Source organism: Prinia subflava, chromosome 26 (genome assembly GCF_021018805.1).
Source record: "Prinia subflava isolate CZ2003 ecotype Zambia chromosome 26, Cam_Psub_1.2, whole genome shotgun sequence".
Classification (NCBI taxonomy): Eukaryota; Metazoa; Chordata; class Aves; order Passeriformes; family Cisticolidae; genus Prinia; species Prinia subflava.
The window spans coordinates 4,084,128-4,098,449 of record NC_086272.1 but is presented as its reverse complement, the minus strand read 5'-3'; positions in this window follow the sequence as shown (position 1 = coordinate 4,098,449).

Here is a 14,322-nt window from a genome sequence, read left to right as displayed (position 1 = left end):
ATCAGCCAGCCTAAATATTTCCAAGGATCTGACCGATGTATTTTTCTGGGGCTACAGTCAGTCTACGATGTTTCAATTGTGCAATCAACCAGTTTAAATCTGTTTCTGCCAAGTGTTGTTTGGTGGCAATAAGAATGTCATCAACATAATGATAAATCATTCACTGGAAAAATGCTGGCGAATTGGTTGCAAGGCCAAATCAACAAACAACTGACACACGGTCGGTGAGTTTCTCCCCGCCTGGGGCAATATGGTCCATTCATATTGTTGTGCTGGGGCTGCTCTGTTGACAGATGGCACGGTGAAGACAAAACATTGAATGTCTTGCGGATGAAGCGGGATGGTGAAGAAGCAGTCTTTTAAATTGATGATAAGATGTTCCACCCTTGAGGTATCATAGTTGGTGCTAGCAGGCCAGGCTGCAAAGCGCCCATTGCCTGCATTTGTTCATTGACTTTGCGGAGATCATGTAACAATCTCCGTTTTCCTGATTTTTTAGGGATAACAAAAATTGGTGTGTTCCACAGACTCACTGAGGGCCGAATGTGACCAGCTTCAAGTTGGTCTTGCACCAATTGTTTAGTAATTTGCAGCCTTTCTTCTGTCATTGGCCACTGCTCGACCCATACAGAAGTTTCAGTCAACCAGGTGATTTTCAGAATGAGTGGCTGCTCTGCAGTGGCCATCAAAGAAAATGCTGGTCAGTGGTTAGAACCATGCCCAGTTGAGAAAGCACGTCTCTGCCTAGCAATCCTCGAAGTTTTTCGGGTAAAAACATAACGTGGAGTTGAGTTACGATGACTTGATTGTCTTTAAAGATAATGCTGATAGGGTCTGCGCTCATTGAGGGAACACTCATTCCGCCCACTCCTACAACAAGGGTGTAGAGAGACTGCAAAGGCAAATCAGATGGCCAGTACATTTGATTGATGATGGAAATGTCTGCGCCTGTGTCGAGAATTGGTGATAGAGTGATGATCTGGTTACCGTGATGTAACTTCACTGTGATGCGCGGGTGATCTTTCAGGCTTATTGTAAGAAGGACATCGTGGCCAGTTGATCCAAAGCTTCCATCTCCTCTCTCTTTTTCAGCTGGTTCTCTTGGCCTTTGACAATGTGGCAAAATGTTTTCAGATGGGATAATTTGAGCAATTCTGCTCCCTTTTGGAATGGTCACAGGTGGCTGCAAGGCATAAGCCATTATTTTCACTTGTCTGGTGTAATCTGCATCGATGACTCCTGGAATCACAATCACACCCTGTTTGCCTGTGGAGGATCTTCCCAGCAACAAACCTCCAGCTAAAGAGATTGTGCTGTACGTTAGTCCATATACATTTTTGGGAATCAGGGTTACTTCTTTGTCTTGTAAGGTAACTTCTGTTGTTGTTACATCCACACCAAGACTTCCCCATGTGGCAGGCCTGTTCTTAACTCGGAAACCACTTTCGGGGTCTTGTGAGTCAAGGCGTTGATTTGTGTCTTGGTGCGCTGCCTTAGCGCGCTGGTTTTGAAGTTTCCCTGCTTCCTACAAGCTTCAGTGGCATGAGTGTCTGCATTACATTTGTGACACCACACAGTCTTTTGACAGGCTCGTTTGAAATGGCCTGTATCACCACAGCGGAAGCAAACAATGCCAGATGCTGGTCTGTTGTTGCTGGAATGGCTGATATTTCTTCTGGTCAGTGCAGCTGCAATGATATGTCCCTGTTGCTGCATTGCATTCTGCACAGCTGCTGTGAATGCTGCTGTTTGGTTGTTCTGTTCCGCTCTGGTTGCTCTTACTAACATCTCATCAACTGCACAGCCTTGAGGAAGGGAAGCTAACACAGTCCTGGTGTGCGCGTCGGCATTTTCAAAAGCAAGAGACCGAAATAGATGTTCCTGCACTTCTGTGGGTAAATCTTGGGCATCTTTTAAAGCTGCAGACAAGTGATCGATGAACTGACCGTATGCCTCGGTGGCTCCTTGCTTAACATTTGCATATGATGCAGGTTTTTTCTTGTCTGGAACCAGTAGCAAAGCCTTGTGGGCCAATGCCTGAGACAGCTGGTAGATTTCAATTGGAAATGTCAGTTGTACATTAGTTGTAGCGTATGGTCCTTGCCCTGTTAACATAGCTGGTTGGATTCCATAAAATGGATCTCCCAGTATTTGATGTCTGTTTGCTTCTTCGGTGGCTAAATATCTCCATTCCCTCTCAAAAATAAGAAACTGAGGGTGTCAATAGTAAAGATGCAATGCTGGAACAGTGTGCTGGCCAAAGGAGATCGGCAGTAAAAATGTATTGTATTATATTCTTGGCTGCTTCGGACCTAATACCTGTTTGCTTGGCTGAATTTAACACTTTCCACTCGTGGGGTTCCCACCTAGCCTGGTTTTGTTTGATGGTGACTGGGCAAACAATGGAATTGTCAGCTTTAAAATCACCATCTAAAACAGCTTCTTGTAGAACACCAGGCCAACACTTTTGAATCGGCTCTTGTTGGGTGGCAGGCAGTGCCATCTGCTGTGCAGCAGGTGGCAATGCCTGGTCAGGTTGTCAGGAAGACAAAGCTGATAGATTTTGCATTTTTTGCGGAGAAATTCTGGATGCCACAACTGCTTGCTGCTCAAGCTGGCTCTGGTGATTAGAAAGCTCGGCGAGTTTAGTTATTATTTGTTGTAATTCATCTGAATGCCATACCTTTTCTTGCGGCTGTGGTGCACGACGAACGTCGGGTTCAGAACTCTCTCCGTCTGAGTCAGATTCTGGCAGGGGGCAATGGGCTGCCTGTGTATGGGTGGCGGGCTGCACCGTTGCCAGCTGTGACAGTGTGGGAACGTCGGACTGGACCGGGTCCAAGTTTCCAGAAGTGGCAGTGGAAGTTGCCATGTGGCCGGTTTGGATATTCGCTCCAAACTTTGCACACGGTGCAGACACAAGTGCAGAGTTTTCACCATATTCAAGCAAAATCCGTATTTAAATGAAAAAATAAAAATTCAGAACTCTGCATCTAAGCAAAAAACCCCAAACAATCCATATTCAAGAGTATTAAAATTCTGCATCTAAGCAAATGGCATCTATGCAAAACGAGAGTCCCTGGATCCGGGCGCCATGGTATTGCCAGGGCTCTATTAATGGAGGCTGGACACAGCAACGCAGAGTACAACCAATATGGTCAGATCATATATTCTCCTCTTTATTCTTGAAATGCCCGATTATATACAGTTTGAAATAATTTACAATTGCAGGTGCATTCTACTTGGCATTCAGCGTGAACAAAAATGTGAACAATCTCAGCTTAAGGTAGCTCCCATACTTCTGCTCTAACTGTCCTATCTAATGCATGCACACACCTTAACCTAAATTCTAACTGTGTCACAAGCTTATCTGCTTCAACACAGGCCTGGAACTGAGGCCCAGCAGGCCCAAACCTTAGGCCCAGTTTGGGATAGCTCAAACTTCATTCCATAATACGTTATCCTGCTACACCTGTCCTTCTGGTTTTTAAAGTCCTCAAACTCCTTCTTGAGTGGACAGTCAGACATCCAGTGTCCGGACTGTCCACATAGCATGCACGGTTTGTCTGGAGGACACCAAAAGGATGTCCGGCAAGGCAACGGAACGTTGGCAGGCCAAGAAGATAAATCTGTGGTGATGTTGTTAGCAGCTGCAGCCTTCAGGGGATGATTCTGGGGCATTTGTCTCAGATGATGTCTTGGCGGAGGGGCCATGAAAGGAACCTTCACTTGGCAGACCTGTAACATACTCCTTTAAGGTCCAAGGGGGGTCTAGAGGGAGACTGAGGATTGCAGCACGGCAGGAATCATTTGCATTAATAAAGGCAATCTCCTCTAGTATGCCCTCCCTGGCATGTTCTAACTTGAGTTTCAATGAAGCTTGTGTGACCCTCTCTACAAAGTCTACGAAGGATTCCAATGGCCCTTGTTGAATTTGTGTGGAAGGTGGAAGGGGGCCATGTGGCTGCAGACTGAAAAAAGCCTTGCCTGCTAATTCTTTAAGGATTCCTAGGGCTGGGACAGGAATGGCAGAAGCCTGCACTGGTATCCATTGTCCCTCACCACAGAGATGTTCTAGGGTCAGGGCATAGCCCTGTTCATCCACTGCTGTGTCAGGGTTCAGGAGCAGATCTCAGTCAACTGGGAAAACTTAGGGTCTATTTTAGTAAGATAACCCAAACTAATCCCATCTGACCCTGGAGCAGAGGTTTTACATATCTCACTCATGTTCTTACCACTCTATCCATAATCAGGTCTTGAAACCTGGTGTTATTCGCATCCCTATACACAGGGAAGGTTTCAAGACCCTTAAACGATGTTTCCCATCTCACTTTAAATGCACTGTGGACAATGCCAGATGGTATTTGGCATTGCAGGGCTTCCGTGTTATCCAAGATGACATGTGCCAACCGTCCTCTCTGTAATTGAAAAAGACTCTGATAATGATGATATATCCCACGTTTTCTAGCCCGTTTTTGCATCCAATTAGTTGTTGCTCTGGATGCATCTCAGCCATGAGACCTTTGCAACTTCGGACCACTGGGAATTTTAAGGCCTAACGTATTCAGGCTGTCCCAAAACTTCTCATATACCTCGTTCACCACCGCCTGTGGATCTTGCCCATCTCATATTCTCATGAAGGCCTCCTGGCAACTGGTGAATCTGCCAGCTGATAGCCTCTGTCTGATGGCATCAAAATACTGGAGCTGTAAGGGTCCCTCCCTTGGCCCTTGAGCAGACTGGGGAGGCTCTTCTCTGTTGCCTGGAATGCAAAATCAACAACACAGAGGCAGAGGTCTTCAGTGAAAAGCTGCTCCCCACCAAAAAAAGGGGCCAACTTGTTTATTTCTTTTCCTTTTATAATTTGTGGGTCTGGTAGCAGATTGGCTTCTGGGGTTACTACCCCTTCACCCCACTGGCCAGACCAGCTGTCAACCAACATTATTTTCAGGCTGGAAATATGTAAACAAAGGACAGTGAACAAAAACAAGAAAGGTTGTTTATGTTCTTAAGTGTGAGAAAGTGAAAAACTGACCCTTAATATTCTACAGTAACTAAAGAACTGACTCCATCTTATAAGCAAGTAGAAGGCTTTAAAAAAATCTCAGAAAAATCAGGGCAACACTTCTCTCCCTATTTCTTTGCCTTCTACTAGCTGGACATTCTTGGAGGGACCTTTTCCCAGAAGGTGTCTCTTATATCACTAATCTGCTTGGCGTTTTTGATGGTATATGCTCCATAATTAACTGGTTGATGTTCCTGTTACCAGCAAAACTCACCACCAATTGACTCAGGAGAGCCTCTTCCTCTTCAGTCCATGCTTTTTTGTGGGCCCCTCTCAAAGATGACCCTGTAGGGCAGGAGTCCTAAATCCATTCCTCATTGCGCACAAGAGGATGTTTCAGTTTCTTGTGCTGGCCCAGGCCCACCTTGGATGTAAAACCACGAGAGCATACCTCACAGACCCACTCGCCTGTGGAACCACACACACCTGACCTTTGCACCGAGGGACATGACAGGCAATACTGTGGTATTTAAGATTTTGCTTACCACACTTAGAGCATCTAAAAGAGATCTTTCTTTGCCCATGGGCTCTCTTTAGACGATCAATCAACCGCAGCATCCTAGTAAACGGGGTCGAACAGGGTGGACAAGGATGGATTTTTGTCCCAGATGGACACCACAGGAGTTTCTGGAGGTATCATGACCCCACTGTTGTTACATTCCCCTATGGGAATGGTCTCTCCCCCCTCAGGGACCCCTAGAGCTTGTAACATGTAGTTTGACCCTTCCTTCCATTTCTGACCCCATTGGCTGCATCCCAAGTTGCCCCTCCCTGGCAAGAGCTGAGAAAAGACCCTGTTCCTCTGTGCACGCCCTCTTTCCTTCTGGAGACCACCTGGAATAAACATCTTGATCTGCAGCTGAGGGTCAGAGCCTCTTTTGGGTCCTTTTTCCTGTGTATGAAATATTCCTCCAAAGCCTGAGAAGGTCTGAGCTAGCTTGGAACTTTGCAGGGATTAAAAAGGAGGATTTATTTTCACACTGTTCCCCGGGGGAGCCTCAGGTTTGGTGGGCTCCTCAGACTCTCTTACTTTGCACTCAGATCGCTCTTCCCCAACCTGCCCCGAGGGCAAGATGTCATATGGTCTGGGGAATATGGCCAAACACTCCCTGGCTTTATCCCAATGGATTCCCATTTCAAAAACCAGTTTGGAGTTTATAAACTCCAGAGACACCAGATTGAATCTTTCCTCATGTAACACCACAGGAGGAGATGGAATTTCAGCCCCTTTGACCCTCAGATCTAATGGGTCAGTCTGAGTGGCCGTTGACATGAAACATAAAGCCACTGATTGTACCATTGCAAGACTGAAAGATGGTGTTTGGTCAAAATCAATTGAGGGTTGTCAAAGTCCACAGTCAGAACCCTCCAGCAGCTGAAGACTGTGTCCAACTTAAGCCTGTGAACAAGGCTTTGGGCTACAGCGAATGGCTGCGCTGATAAATTTGTCTCTGCAAATCGTGAAACTACCTCTGAGAGGTGAGTCCAGATGATAGGGAGGGGGCAACCAGTGCACCCTCCCTCACACTGGGGCAGAACTCAACTTAGCTAACCCTTTACAGGTATCCAGCAGGACGATGTGGAGGTTTGACTTCTGCAGCTAAGCCCAATTAGTAACTAGCTCTCTCAAGCTGCCTTAAGAGAGTCATAGTTACTCCCACCAGACTAATGAAGTCTGTTTTACTCTCTGTCCTGTGTGCTCCCACAGTTAATCCGTTGCGTTTTGTGCCTACAAAGCTCTCTAACACTCCCAGCGCAAGGCTTCTGCTTCTCCCGCAGCTTCCGGACGCTCGGTGCCCAGGTGGGTCTCCCAAGTTCTTGGAATTGCAAGACAGGCAGCCAAGAAGGGCAGAAAAGCCGCCAGGTAGAAGCTGTCTTTCACTTCTGGGAAGGACCTTCCCATAGCCACTTGTCCCCTCTCTAGTGCACAGCCAGTCCTGTTTCCTTTTGCTTTACGGGTTCCTAGGATTGAGACAGTGGGTCAGCATCCTAAGAGGGAGAAGGGTTCCTGCAGATTTGCCTTATCTTTGGGATTTTTTTCTTTTTGGATCACAGAATCACAGAATCATTAGGCTGGAAAAGACATCCAGGATCATCAAGTCCAACCCAACCCTAACCTCAACTAAACCATGGCACCAAGTGCCACATCTAGTCTTTTGTTAAACATATCCAGGGATGGTGAATCCAGCACCTCCCCAGGTAGACCATACTTTACACCAACACACAGAATCACACAGAATTAATAGGTTGGAAGAGACCTTCAAGATCATCGAGTCCAATGCATGCCCCAACACCTCAACTAAACCATGGCACTGAGGGCCACATCCAGTCTTTTCTGAAACATATCCAGGGATGGTGAATCCACCACCTCCCCAGGCAGGCCATTCCAGTACTTTATCACTCTCTCTGTGAAAAACTTCTTCCTAATATCCAAGTTATATTTCCCTTGACGCAGCTTGAGACTGTGTCCTCGCGTTCCGTCAGTTGTTGCCTGGAGGAAGAGACCGACCCCCACCTGACTACAACCACCTTTTAGGAAGTTGTAGAGAGTGATTAGGTCACCTCTGAGTCTCCTTTTCTCCAGGCTAAACAACCCCAGCTCCCTCAGCCGTTCCTCACAGGTCTTGTGTTCCAAGCCCCTCACCAGCCTTGTTGCCTCCTCTGGGTGTGCTCAAGCATCTCAATGCCCTTCCTAAACTGAGGGGCCACAACTGGACACAGCACTCAAGGTGTGGCCTCACCAGTGTTGAGTACAAGGGAAGAATGACCTCTCTGGTCCTGCTGGACACACCATTCTTGATACTGGCCAGGATAGCATTCGCCTTCTTGGCTACCAGGGCGCTCTGCTGGCTCATATTCAGCCAGTTATCAACCAGTACCCCCAGGTCCCTTTCTGCCTGGGCACTCTCCGGCCATACCGTCCCCAGCCTATAACCTTGCAGGGAGTTATTGTGGCCAAAATGCAGGACTCGGCACTTGAACTTATTAAACTTCATCCTATTTGACTCTCCCCATCCATGCAACTGTTCTAGATCTCTATGCAGAGCTCTTCTTTCTTCCAACAGATTGACACATGCTCCCAGCTTAGTGTCGCCTGCAAATTTACTAATGAAAGAGTCAATCACGTCATCCACGTCATCAATAATAAAAAAAATTTAAAAGGATCTGGATTCTTCTTCTGGAACGGTGTTGGAGTCCAGGATATCCCTCTGGCCGCCCCGGAGGGTTTGAAGACTGTACAGGAGGGTTTGGAGACTGGACAGGGGGGTCTGGGATCTGTACAGGGGGGTCAGTTAGACCCACACAGAGCCCAGGAGGACACTGACTCTGATTCCTGTCCATGGGAGTGAACACTCACATGCAGGAAGAATCACAAACCCTAAGAATTTGAAATAAGTATTGGTTTATTATAGAATATAAATATAGAAATTAGGATTCTTAGTATATGGGGCTGAAGAGACAAGATGGAGGAATTGGGGAGTGGCCCCTGTCCTCCTTGTTCTTGCTCTCGTCCCCCATCTTGTGCTGAGTTGGGTTTTAGAGATTGGCTTAGAGTCAAACTGACATGTTAGCATAGGTAGTAGGTATTGGTAAAATTTTGTAAATAAAAAATACGTCTCGGACAGTGGTTGGGTCAAGGGTACCGTGCTTAAGGTGCGGGGCTCTCTGATCCGCCCAGTCCAGCCGCGTGTCTTGCTTTGCTGGGGACGCCTTGCAAAGCTCGACAAGAACTGATAAATAATTAAGAATAAACAGCCTTGATAACACGAACTGCTGGACTCAACTTGTCGTCTCTGGCTTCGGTGTGAAACACCTAGGGTGAAGAGAAGACTGAAAACCTTATTACCTCGGGGAACATCAACCCCGAAGAAACTCCCAGGGAACAGCAACCTTGGGGGAACCCTTATTATCTTGGGGAACAGCAACCCCAAGGAGAATCTCAGGGAATCAATAACCCTGAGAGAGCGGCGTGCTCCCTGATCCATGAGTGGGATCTCTAGCCCAGGCAACACTTTTTCTCTACGGGTACACTTGACAAAGAGCCAAAACTCCACTACCCTGAAGCTTGGCTCTTCCCCTTTGCTGATCTAATAAAACTCAGACTTCACTCAGGGATGGCACTTTCACTGCAGGTGAAAAACGGGCAATGGAATACCAGAAAATATGATTTCAGCAGAAGCCACTGTATTGTCCATATTCAAGTCCAATTATAGATTCTAGAACTACTGTCCAAATGTACAGGTATCTCTCGATTGGCTAAGCCACTTGTTCACAAGGCAGGCACACATCCTTCAGGACACCTAATTGGGCAAATATCCATCATCACATTGTGTGTCTTCTATGTAGATTTTGCATTTTTTTAGACAGATTCTCCGGCTCTTCGTTATTATTTTTAGTCTTCTTGTTGTCTCAGTAGCCTTGATGAATTCCTGAGAACCCTGAAAACAAGACTGCAGCTGCTTGTTACCTATAAAGATTTTGGCTGGTATACAGAATGGCGTAAGTTATTCAGACACATCACTGTAATTCCCCCTTCTCTTTCTTGGACCAGTCAAACTTTCTTTACTGCCTTTTCTGCCAAGCGAGTTACCAATTTTATAATGCATGGAATAATACAAACTAAAAATATAATGAAAGCTAATATTAACAAAGCACCCTTTGTGATATCCTCCAACCAACCAGTGATTCCACATCCCTCAAACCATTCATCCGAATTCCAGTCATTAACAGTTGACAAATTCTTGTTATCTTGTGGTTGCTTGAGTTTCCTGTGAATGGATGCAGCATGGTCAGACAGGTTCATGCAACACATTCCCTCAAAATCTTTACTGTGCCCATGACACAATGATGTCATCAATATACTGTAGATGTTCTGGAGCCACGCCCTTTTCCAGTGCAGCCTGGATCAGTCCATGGCAGATGGTGGGGCTGTGCTTCCACCCCTGGGGCAGTCGGTTCCAGGTGTACTGCACGCCCCTCCAGGTGAAAGCAAACTGAGGTCTGCATTCTGCTGCCAAAGGGATGGAGAAAAATGTGTTGGCAATGTCAATAGTGGTGTACCACTTTGCTGCCTTGGACTCAAGCTCCTACTGGAGTTCCAGCATGTCTGGCATGGCAGTGCTTAGTGGTGGAGTCACTTCATTCAAGGCACGATAGTCCACAGTCCATCTCCATTCTCCTTCAGATTTATGGCCAGGGGGGCCGTTGAAGCGTGAGTGTGTTTTGCTGACCACTCCTTGGCTCTCCAGTTCTTGGATCATCTTGTGGATGGGGATCATGGCATCTTGAGTTGTTCTATACTGTCGGCGGTGCACTGTCTTATTGGCAATTGGTACCTGTTGCTCTTCCCTCTTCAGAAGTCCTACTGTAGATGGATTCTGGGACAGTCCAGGCAAGGTGTTCAATTGCTGGATGCCCACCGTTACTACAGCTCCTATCCCAAATGCCCACCTGAGTCCTTTCAGGTCTTTGACATACCCACTTCGGAGGTAATCTGTGCCCAAAATGACTCGGGTTTAACCCCCTGAGATTAGGGTGATAAATTGCCCTTTGATGAGTCGTGAGCCGAGTGCAAAGAAACACACGGAGTGTTCAGGTTTCTCGTGTTCAAGGTCTTGCTCTCTGTTTATTATTTCTTATCTCACAAGATGTTCTTGTGCCCTGCAGAGCTCCGTGCAGCAGCAGGGGCAACGACGCTCTCTACCCCTCTGGGAGGGTCTTGGCCTCTTTTACTACATTTCTATTATTTACAATTAATCACCAATACCCAACACCTGTGCTAGACAGGTCATATCTGCTTTGACCCTGTCCAAACGTGCCACCTTCACAGCAGAAATGTCGGACTAGAAGAAGAAGAAGAAGGACGGGAGCATGGCCCGAACCCTCCATCTTGTCCTCTCAAGTTCACACACCCAAAATACATGCACCCCCAGTGATAAACTGGTTACTATCTATTTCACACCCTGGTGACTTGTAACTCCTCCTGCAGTGTAGGTAGTTTCTCCCATGGACTGAAGTCAAAGCCTGCATCTCCCTGGGCTGTGTGCCAAGGCTTACAACCCCCCTGTACAGGTCCCAGACCCTCCTGTACACGTTCCAAAGCCCCCTGCCCGGGTCGCAGACCCCTTTGACCGGGTCCTTGACCCTCCAGGGCCACCGGCACTGCTCAGGACTTGGTGAAGCCACGGCTCCAGCGCTGTCCCCGTGGGAGCTGACACTCATCTCCAAGGGGCTCTGGGAGTGCCACTGAGCCGGGACATGCCAGGCCATGCCATCCAACCAGTGACACACGATTCTATCCCACTATCTTATCCAGGAATTGCTGCTCCTCCCTGTTGTGGGGCAAAAGTTGGAAGTAGATTTTCTCTCAGTGGCACTGGCCAAGCCCTGAGCCAGGGGCAGGACCTTTCCCTGGAGCTCTGAGGGTGTTGGATTTGTTCAGCTGCAGCAGAGCAGACAAAGCTCAGAGCTCCCTGAGGGCTGCGGCTCCTTCCGAGGGGCAGCACAGGGGCAGCTCCGACCTCTGCCCCGGGGGAGCAGGGACAGCTCCCGAGGGAATGGCTGGGGCTGGGCCAGGGCAGGGCTGGGCTGGAGATCAGCAAAAGCTTCTTCCCCAGAGGGGCTCAGGCACTGACCAGGCTCCCCAGGGAATGCTCACAACCCCAAAGCTGCCAGAGCTGCAGGAGCCTTTGGACACCACTCCCAGGGATGCACAGACTGGGATTGTTGGGCTGTCCTGGACAGGGCCAGGGCTTGGACTCCATGATCCCCGTGGCTCCCTCCCAGCTCAGCCCATTCTGCAATTCTCACCCTTTGGCTCAGCCTTTGTGTCCCCTCCAGGCGCTGGCAGACCTGTTGGGTGGGGCAGGAGCAGGGCAGCCCCAGCGTTCCTGTCTGTGTGACACAGCAGTGACAGCCCCAACATTCCATCCCTGGAGACGCTCCAAGGGAAGTATCCACACCCGTGTCCAGTCAACAGAACTGACCGGCCACTGACCCTGAGTGACCACGGCCCTGCCAGCCCAGAGGCACCACTGGGGCAGCTGCATCTCAGCTGTGTCCCAGCTCCTGCAGCCCCTCCTCTGCCCTGAACCCTCCTGCACCACAGGGAGGGGCTCATTTCAGTGCCCCTCAGGCATCTCCTCCTGGGGTTATAGAACACCTGGCAATGGAACCTTGGGGTGAAAAGTAGAGCTTTTGGTCCTCACTAGCAAAGCCAGAACTGAAACTTTGTTCCTTTTGCCTTGGTGCCTTGGAAGCCCCTGGATGTTTTCTGCACTGAGTTCCAGCCCCCAGTGCTCACTGAAGGCGCTCCCTGCAAATGTCACACTGCCAGTGCCCTGTCCTTGTGTCACCTGCTGTGGCTGGGCACGAGCAGAGCTCCTGGACTTGCATTTCCATGTGGAAACCAAAACTGAGGGACTGGAGATGCTTGAATATAAAAACTGGAATGGGAGTATCTGTTGAGGGGAAAATCTTCCCCTCCTGTGCCAGCCCATGTGAACTGCGGAATTCTCTTCTGCTGTTGAACTTGAGGTGTCCGGATGAGCAGGAAAGGTGAATCTGAGACAGGAGTTTTCCTTTTTTTATAAATGAAGGTCCCAAAAACATCCAAATTCAATTTTAGCAACAATTTTTAATTGAGATGAGTATAATCATCTTGAAATGAATAGAAGCATATTTAGATTAAGGTTCTGATAAGGCAGAAGCAAAACCGTTCAGGGTACGGAGCGGGACCATTTCCATACTCACGTATAATGCAAGACAAATCTTCAGTTTGATAGGCTGATGCATATGGATTTTTTTTCCTGTAAATCTTCTCCTATTTGCAGTTCTTGAAATTTACATCGGCATATGCTCCCCTTATTGATAGGGGATCTTCTGTCATTCTAGTGGTCTTTTTCAGATGAGGGCTTGCATTATTCCTCGTTGTCCTTCCAATAACCTTACAGGTTGTGCATGCGTATTAAGCGTTGTGTTATGTAAGTAAGCATTATGTTCCAAAAATTAATTTGGCAATCAGTACATAAAGCTACAACTTCAGAAGCCGTTTCAACTTTGCTCATCTCAAGAACGAACCTTGGGCCAACTCCATTCCTACCCCAATGCTAACTCTATGTTGGGACATTGCTTATCTCAAACTACATCCTGCATCCTATTTTAACGTATAACATCTGCAAAGGGGACTAACTGCTTTGTAACCTAATTTCCCTTATTGCTTTATAACACCTATTTTCTAAAATATTGATAGAGATACAATATTCATCAGCACGAATTATAATCCATTTATAACACTTTGCTAAGGGAAAGCCTCAGTACAGAAAGAACATTGTGCCCTTGGCAAGGAGGGATTGTGTTAAAAGAGCTGTCACATCCCTGCTGGGTTGGACATGGAAAGTTGTGGTGCCATCCTTTCCTTCCCTCCGGCCCTCAGCCAGAACTTGGATTGAACAGGGACATGAGGAGAGAGGAATTTCCCTGCCAGGGCAGGGCTGTGGTGCAACACATCCCCCAGAAGGAGTCGTGAGCAGCCCAAGGCTCTGTGTGCCCAGGCAGAGGCAGGCAGGACGCAGAGCTGTCAGCAGAGGAAGGGGCCAGCCAGGTGGGGCAGCCGGGGGATGAGGACAGCCTGCAGGGACAGAGGCGCAGGGCATGGACACCGTAGAACAGCCTGGGCTGCACAGGGCACAGGATGGGCAGCAGCTGAAAGGCCCTGAGACAGCCAACTCCTGCAGCACTTGGGCCATGGCTGCTGGCCCTGGGCCTGAGGCATCAGAGGAGACAAGTGACCCTTGCAGGCCTGGGGCCTCATTGCCTCCTTGTCCCTGCTCAGCAGCCTGGCAGGGGCCGCCCCATGGTGCTGCCCTTGGCATTGCACATCCCAACATCCCAGTGGCCCGGGAAGAGCCCTGAGCAAGGAGAGAGGGACAGGATCTGCCTTGCCAGGGGCTGGGGCTCAGGCCTTGGCTCTTGGCCTTCCTGAAACCCATCCAGGTTTGCTCAGCATCAGAGACACCTTTGCCTTGTTTGTCCCCACCTTTCAACACTGCCTGCAGTGTTCTGCTCTGACTGGAACCTGGGGACACTTTCTCAATCGTGTTGCTCGATGAGACCCATTTAAACCAGAGGAAACCTGAGTATTTCTGCTTAATTCTTGAGAACTCTGAATTGGGCAGAGCAGCAGCCCCAGCTCAGGGCTGTGGGCAGCAGGGCAGGGGCTGCAGCAATGGCTGCTCAGGCCAGCACAGACCTGTTCC